At 45.4% G+C, this 6782-nt stretch overlaps 1 long non-coding RNA gene across 1 annotated transcript; it reads right to left on the bottom strand.

The window, feature by feature from the left end:
• Positions 1–2397: 2397 nt before the first annotated feature.
• On the bottom strand, positions 2398–6526 carry LOC150004565 (uncharacterized). The gene is made up of 2 exons (XR_016512299.1): positions 6419–6526; positions 2398–2560 (listed from the first exon to the last, which is right to left on the bottom strand). It is a non-coding gene; the product is annotated as an uncharacterized LOC150004565 (long non-coding RNA).
• Positions 6527–6782: the final 256 nt, after the last annotated feature.

Below are 6782 nucleotides of genomic sequence, written 5' to 3'. Positions count from 1 at the left end.
CTGGGAGTGCTCCCCAGGTGCTTCTCGCCTCCCCCTAAATACGGGTGTCTGTGCTTACTGCTGTCCTGCCTCGGTCACTAATGCTGCCATGGAAAGCACAGCTTGAACTCTCCTCCCCAGCTTTGCCCCTCCTACCTGTCTGGACAAGCACCACTTCTTTATAATTTCATATGTTGAACTTCCATTTATTTTCTGGAACTTCTGGTTATTTCTGGTTTTGTGGAAGTTATATTCCTTCTTAATTGTGAAGGGAGATGGAGCGTATCAGTCTAGGCCTCCATCTTCGCCAGAAGTCTCCTATGTTTGTTTGCTTCCATGTCCCAGGGAGAGCTGTCACTCCTACTATGTTGTAGGGCACGGAGCCTTAGGTATTCATCAGTAACGGGTGATCTGTTTCACCACGCTGTGGCACTGTATGTGGGGGAGGGGTCTGAGAAAGAACATGCCGCTTGCCCAGCACTTACCCTTTTCCAGGCACTTCTCTCACTTCCGCATGAGACTGGTGCCTCTCTAGCTGCTGCCCTGGCTGTCGTTCCCAGAGTGGGTCGGTCTGCCGGTCTCTCAGGAGAGTCTGCTTGCTTAAAGGGCTCCCACAGATCTAGAACATCTGCAGACCCAGAGACTGGCAGTTTTTGCCTCCACCCCAACCCCCACTGGTTTGCACAGTCAGAAGCAATGAGGCTTGATTTTCCCTGGTGCTGGGACAGTGAGCTGCATGGTCTGGTGAGGAGCTTGGAACGCTCCCCAGGTGTCCCTCCTGACTTTTTAAAACATGTAACTGCACTTTCCACTGACCTGCCGCTGTTGCTGCTGCTGCCACCACCACACCGTGTCCTCTCTGCCCAGGCTCCGCTCCTCCTACCTGTCCGGGTGAGTATTTCTTCTTTATATCTTTGTTTCCTGGACTTCCATGCACTTTGATTTTCTGGAATTTCTGGTTGTTTCTAGTTTTGAGGTAGTTGTATTCCTTCTTAGTTATGGAGGGAGACACAGCACGTCTGTCTATGCCTCCATCTTGGTCAAAAGAATTTTTTGTTTGTTTTTTTGCCTACCAGGGAGGAATGGTTGGAGGCAGGGTAATATACTTGAAGGGAGTGTACATAGGATTGCATTTGCGCCCTCTTGCCCTCAGCTGTGGCTGAGGGAGGGTGAAATTGACTAGAGACGCTTGGGGAGAATTTGAGGCAGTGGTGTTGGGAAGAGAGAACTGGGGGAGCAGTGAACTGGACCCCAGCACAGACTCATCCTCAGTACAGCGGGGAAAATCTTTTGAGCAGACCACCCTCCAAGTGGCATTAGCCAGAAGGAAAGCAATAGCCCTGCTGGAGAAATTGTTTGACCCTGCCCCATGGTGTTTAAGCCTGACTGGAAATTACAGAGTGACTAGAATAAAAACCAACCAAAAGAGACAGACACAGGCAGTCAGGCAGTAGAACACTGGTAGTCTCAAACAGGCTGCCTAGATCCAGACTGGGACATGATCTGATGTCTCCAGGGGTGGGTCCAGAAAGAGAAGAATGTGGTAAAAACCAGGTACTATGGAGATGAATTCCACTTTAATCTTCTACAGGAATTATTTGTCTCCTGCATATCCTTTCAACAGTCATTTCTTATCCTCCCAGTCTGTACAGTATAAGTAACTAGTCTTTATATCATAATTTATTTCAAATCTCATATTTTGCTCCTCCATTTTCTCATTCAATTTTACCATCTGATTTCCTCTTCTTATTTTTGTTTTAAATTCTATCTTCTCTCTTGCTACAACTTGTTCCCAATCTGCATTCATTATTTCTCACCTCTTCAGCCTCTCCATACCATTTTTCTTGTCATTAGTCACCTCACATTCTTTTTCCCATTCATAAAATACACTTATTCTCTCTCTACCTTGATCAATCTGTGACATTCCTGCAAATTTATTCATAGATCTTCACGATTCTGGTATTTCAAATCAAATCTTAAGTGCTCCTCTCCTAATCCATTTGTACCTTCCTCCAGCCCTTTCCTTCTTTCATTTTAAACTTGAATTTTTCCAGGTCTTAGCCTTGTTTTCATTCCTCTCTCTTGGTATTCCTTCTCTCTCTATCACCTCAAAATCACTTCCCTTTCCTCCAGACATCTCTTAAGCTTCTCTCTATTTCTTTTTTACCTCTTACTTCCATCCCAACTATATTGATCTTAGCTCATAGGTTGTTGATAGTGCTCTGGTGAAACTTTTTTTCTAATTTGGTGCCTTTTTTTTTCTTCTTATTTTGTTAGTGTTTGTTCTCTCACACACACACACACACTATATATATATATATATATATATATATATATATATATATATATAATAACTTATGTTTAAACCTAATACTGTTGCAGCTACACAGGCAAGACTGAACACACTGAGGCAGTGAATAGAGTAAGCAAGAGGTTTATTGCTGGCAGCTGGGCCGAGACCAGAGTCTCTAACAAGGCACCGACCCCGAATGGAGTTGGGATAGGGTTTTATAGGGGCTTTGCTTCTTCTTCGGTGGTAGCAGCTTTGGGAAGTGGGGGCTGGGCAGCACTGCAGGAGCGTCTGGCAGTAACAGAAACAAAGGTTCACAGGACCATAAGGTTATCTCTAGTTGCAGCTGCAGCTTTTAGTCTCGGTCGAATTCTCCGTAAACCAATTATCTTTCCAAAAGGCTAGATATTATGTAATATATAACTTTATAAGAGTTATAAACAAGTCACAAGAACATAGATGGGGAGGTAGGGGCTATGGGAAGAAGGTGGGCCGGGGTCTCTCAGCTTGTAAGTCACTGAGAAGCTGTAACATTCCTTCCTCTAGTCCCTAGACAATACCTTTAGAGTCAGTCCTGGGGCTACTTAGATAGCTGAGCTTGAGGCGGCTCGGTGGTAAGGATGAGAAGCTGAGTGTCTTCAATGCTGACCTGTAAGCACCTAACTAGGTACTTAAAGACCCAAGGTAAAATAGTAACGGCAAGAAGGAGTAAAAATATAAGGCCTGCAATACTGGATATGGGGGTAGTTATCCACGGGTTCCACTGGAATAAGTTCTAGTACCAAGAGGAGTTTTGTTGGTGGTCACGCTCTTGCTGGTTAATGCGGTCCCTGATAGCTTGCAAGGTGTCCTGAATGACTCCTGTCTTGTTAGCATAGAAGCAGCAGGTTTCTCCTAAAGCTGCACAGAGTCTCCCTTGTTTCATGAAAAGGAGATCTAGGCCTCTCCTGTTCTGCAGGACTACTTTTGCTAGTGAGTTTAACTGCGTAGCTATATCTTAAATAGTACCTTTTAATGCTAGGAGGTCTTGATTAACTGCAGAGGAGACTGTTGTCAGACCTATCTGACTAGTTGTGAGCCTGGCTGTTTCCATAGCTAGTGATCCAGCTACGGCAGTTCCTGCCAAGATGGGGAGAACTACTGCTCTGCATACCCAGGTTTCCTTCTTGGGAAGAAAGAAGGAAATTCCACCTTCCCCTGAATACACAGTGACTTGAGGGAGGATTTGGGCAAAAACGCAGGGACCTGCTTCTAGAGCTTGGTTGTCTATGCACGAGTAAATTCCCTTTTGGCATATAAACCTGGTTTGGTTTGGGGCATGTGAAATCTGAGTGCTGTTGAGAAGTATCATTTGGGTACAGGCTGATGGGCCCAGTCCTAAAGGTGACTTTCCTGTTGCCTTTTGGATACATGATTCATTTCCAAATACCTTGTTGATAAGGAGGAGTGGGGCCAAACTCTTTGTGCTACATGATTGAAAGGAGGAGAATGATAAGTTAGCTGTAATTCCTAGAGCCATGTAGAAGGGAGACTTCAGCTGCAAATACAGCCAGCAATCTTCAGCCATTTCTGGATTGCTAATGTTTGGAGTCTGGTGGGTGGCCTCTACAAGTCCAAATAAGCTAAGTCCTGGTCTGATTGTCAGGCAGTGAATGGAAGGGGAATCTTCAGAGGAGTTTTGAGGAGCATTAGTAGCCGCTACCCATAGCACTGAACTCTCAGGGCATTGATTCCTATGGTCCCAACTTAGCCCTGGCGCAGAGGGAAGAGTATACCGGTGGGGAATTAACTTGGCCTGGATAATAAAGTTCCGAGGTCTGGCCCAATCTTGTTAACTATTCTTAGGCCCCACATGTGTCCCCTATCTTGCCAAATGCGGTCCTCCGGGTTAGTAAAGTTGAGCCGGAAATTTGGGTATTGAATGGGTCTAGCGCTGTAGTCCCCGGGTAGCGTCTGGACCCTTATAAACCTTTGATTAAATTTCCAATATGTATTTGGGATTCCTGTCCATTCTCCAAAGTCTTTACAATCCCAATAAGGGCAAAAATATTTCCTAATATCATAACAGTGGGGACTAGGCCTTTTGCCAGAGCAAAGATAATATCCAAATGTGACCTTGCTGGCCCCAGAGTTGTAGCCAAATAGGTTGGTAATGGGCAGCCTGAAAGTTAGTGGGGTTTTATCAATTCTGGTCCAGTTCTTCTTGGCAAGGACATGGTCAGTTCCCATGGTGATATGGAAACATAAGGGAGTTGATGAGACTGGCATAAGTAAGCAAAGAGTGAGGCTTGCTCAGAGGACTAGATAAGAAGTCCTCCAGTCAGGTTTACTGAACATTGTGGAGGTTTATCTAACAACTAGCTATTACCAGGAGGCTTAATAGAGAAGAAAATAAATCAGTTCAAGCACTAAACACATACAAATGTAGAGGAATCCGAAAGCCACACTTTCCCAGGGGACCAAATCAACTGGGGCGACGGCATCAAGTCCTATGGCAAATAGGATGATAAGCAAGTTAACTAAGGTTAAGTATAAAGCAGAACACTGTCTAGTCATTTCCTTTTGTTGAGTCGCTCTGATCAGTGGGGAAGGACTGAGTTTGACTGTCCTGCTGATGTCTGTCTGGACTCACTGGGCTTTTTTTCAGAAGCTGGTGGTTTATAAGACTTGACTCAGGAATGATGAACCCAAGCAGCAACGCTAGCAACCTTTATAGCCATTGGGGTAGTAAGAATAACAGTGTAAGGACCTTCCCATAACGGCCCTAGGAGTTGTCTTTTTCAGACCTTGATGAGGACCTGGTCCCTGGGTCTGACGGGATGCGTGGGGGTCACTATGGGAATGGGATGCCTCTTTAATACCCACTGCTGGATGGAATTAAGGGTCTTCTGAAGGGCCTGTAATTGCTGAATTGAAGTGTGGTCACCCCTAACCGTATATCTTCTAACTGAGGTGTCAGATGGGCTGGTCTACCATATAATATTTCAAAAGTAGTTAGGCCATCAGTATACAGAATGTACCTGGACTGGAAAAGAGCTAAAGAGAGAAGATCTGGCATGGAGAATTAGTTTTCTGGTGGAGCTTTTGCAGAGTCTGCTTTAAGGACTGGTTTATATGTTTTATCTGACTTGTACTCTGAGGCCAGTAGGCAGTGTGGAGGTTCCACTTAATTCCTAGAGCCTTGGCTACAGCTTGAACTGTTCCTGCTATAAATGCTGGACTATTATCTGACCTTATGCTAATAGGTAATTCATAGTTAGGAATAATTAGGTTTAATAGAGCCTTGGCTACTTTCCTGGCCTTCTCTGTTTGGGTGGGGACTGCCTCTACCCACCCAGAATAGGTACAAATTAAAAGTAGTAAATATTTATAGCCTCTGGGGGCTGGCCCTACTTCTGTGAAATCTACCTCAATGTCTTTAAAGGGAATATTTCCCTGCTGGTGCACCACAAGCAGCAGGACCCTGTCAGTCTTTGGGTTATTGTTAGTACAAGTTAGGCATCGCTTTGCAACTGAAGCACAAATAGTCCAGAGATTGGGTATATAGTATTCCTTTTTTAAAGATGTGACAAGTGCTTCTTTCCCAAAGTGAGTGGTTTGGTGCAAGGTGGTGGCTAGCTGTAGGCCAATGCTGTTTGGAACAAAGATCCTGCCATCCGGCAGAATTAACCAGTCATTTTTCTTTGTGGCATTCTCAGTCTTAGCCCAAGCTTCCTCAGCTGGGGAGTAGTGTGGGGGTTCTGTAGCCTGTGATAACACAGGAAGGATATTACCCCCCTCTGGGTCAGAGGCTTTACCTTGCAGTGCAGCTTCTTTGGCAGCCTGATCTGTTAGCTGGTTCCCAGTTTCAATTTCATCAGTGCCTCTCTGGTGACCCTTGCAATGGACAGCTGCTACCTGGGCTGGCTTTCACACTGCTTGTAATAAAGCTAGAATTTCCTGAGTATTTTTGATGGCTTTACCCTCAGCTGTAAACAATCCTCTCTCTCAATAAATTGCCCTATGCACATCAACAGTGGCGAAAGTATACTGAGAGTCAGTATATATAGTGGCCCATTTGCCAGTGGCTTCCTCTAATGCCCAGGTGAGGGTGACAAGTTTTGCTCTCTGGGCCAACCAGCCCTGTGGAAGTGGCTCAGCGTGGATTACCTTCTCAAGGGTGACTACAGCTGCTCCAGCATAATGTATGCCCTTGCGAACGAAACTGCTTCCATCCATGAAGAGTACAGCATCTGAATTTGGGAGCGGAGAGTCTTGTAGTCTAGGCAGGGAAGAACATTCTTGGTCAATGGTTTCTTCACAATCATACTCCTCCCCCCCCCCCCCCCCTTCAGTGGGTAGGAGTGAAGCTGGGTTTAAAGCCCAGATGGCCTGTAGGCAGATCCGGAGATCCTCAAGGAGAGTTGCTTAGTAGTGGGTGAGGCGGCTACCAGTGAGCCATTTCCCTCTTGTAGCTCTTAGGAGGGCCTCAACTGGTACATTAACAGAAAGGTCCTTTTCTAGAGTGAGCTTG

This window comes from Furipterus horrens, unplaced genomic scaffold (genome assembly GCF_987537825.1).
Source record: "Furipterus horrens unplaced genomic scaffold, mFurHor1.1.pri manual_scaffold_7, whole genome shotgun sequence".
NCBI lineage: Eukaryota > Metazoa > Chordata > Mammalia > Chiroptera > Furipteridae > Furipterus > Furipterus horrens.
The sequence above is the reverse complement of the archived record's forward strand: the minus strand, read 5'-3'. Positions and strand labels throughout refer to the sequence as shown.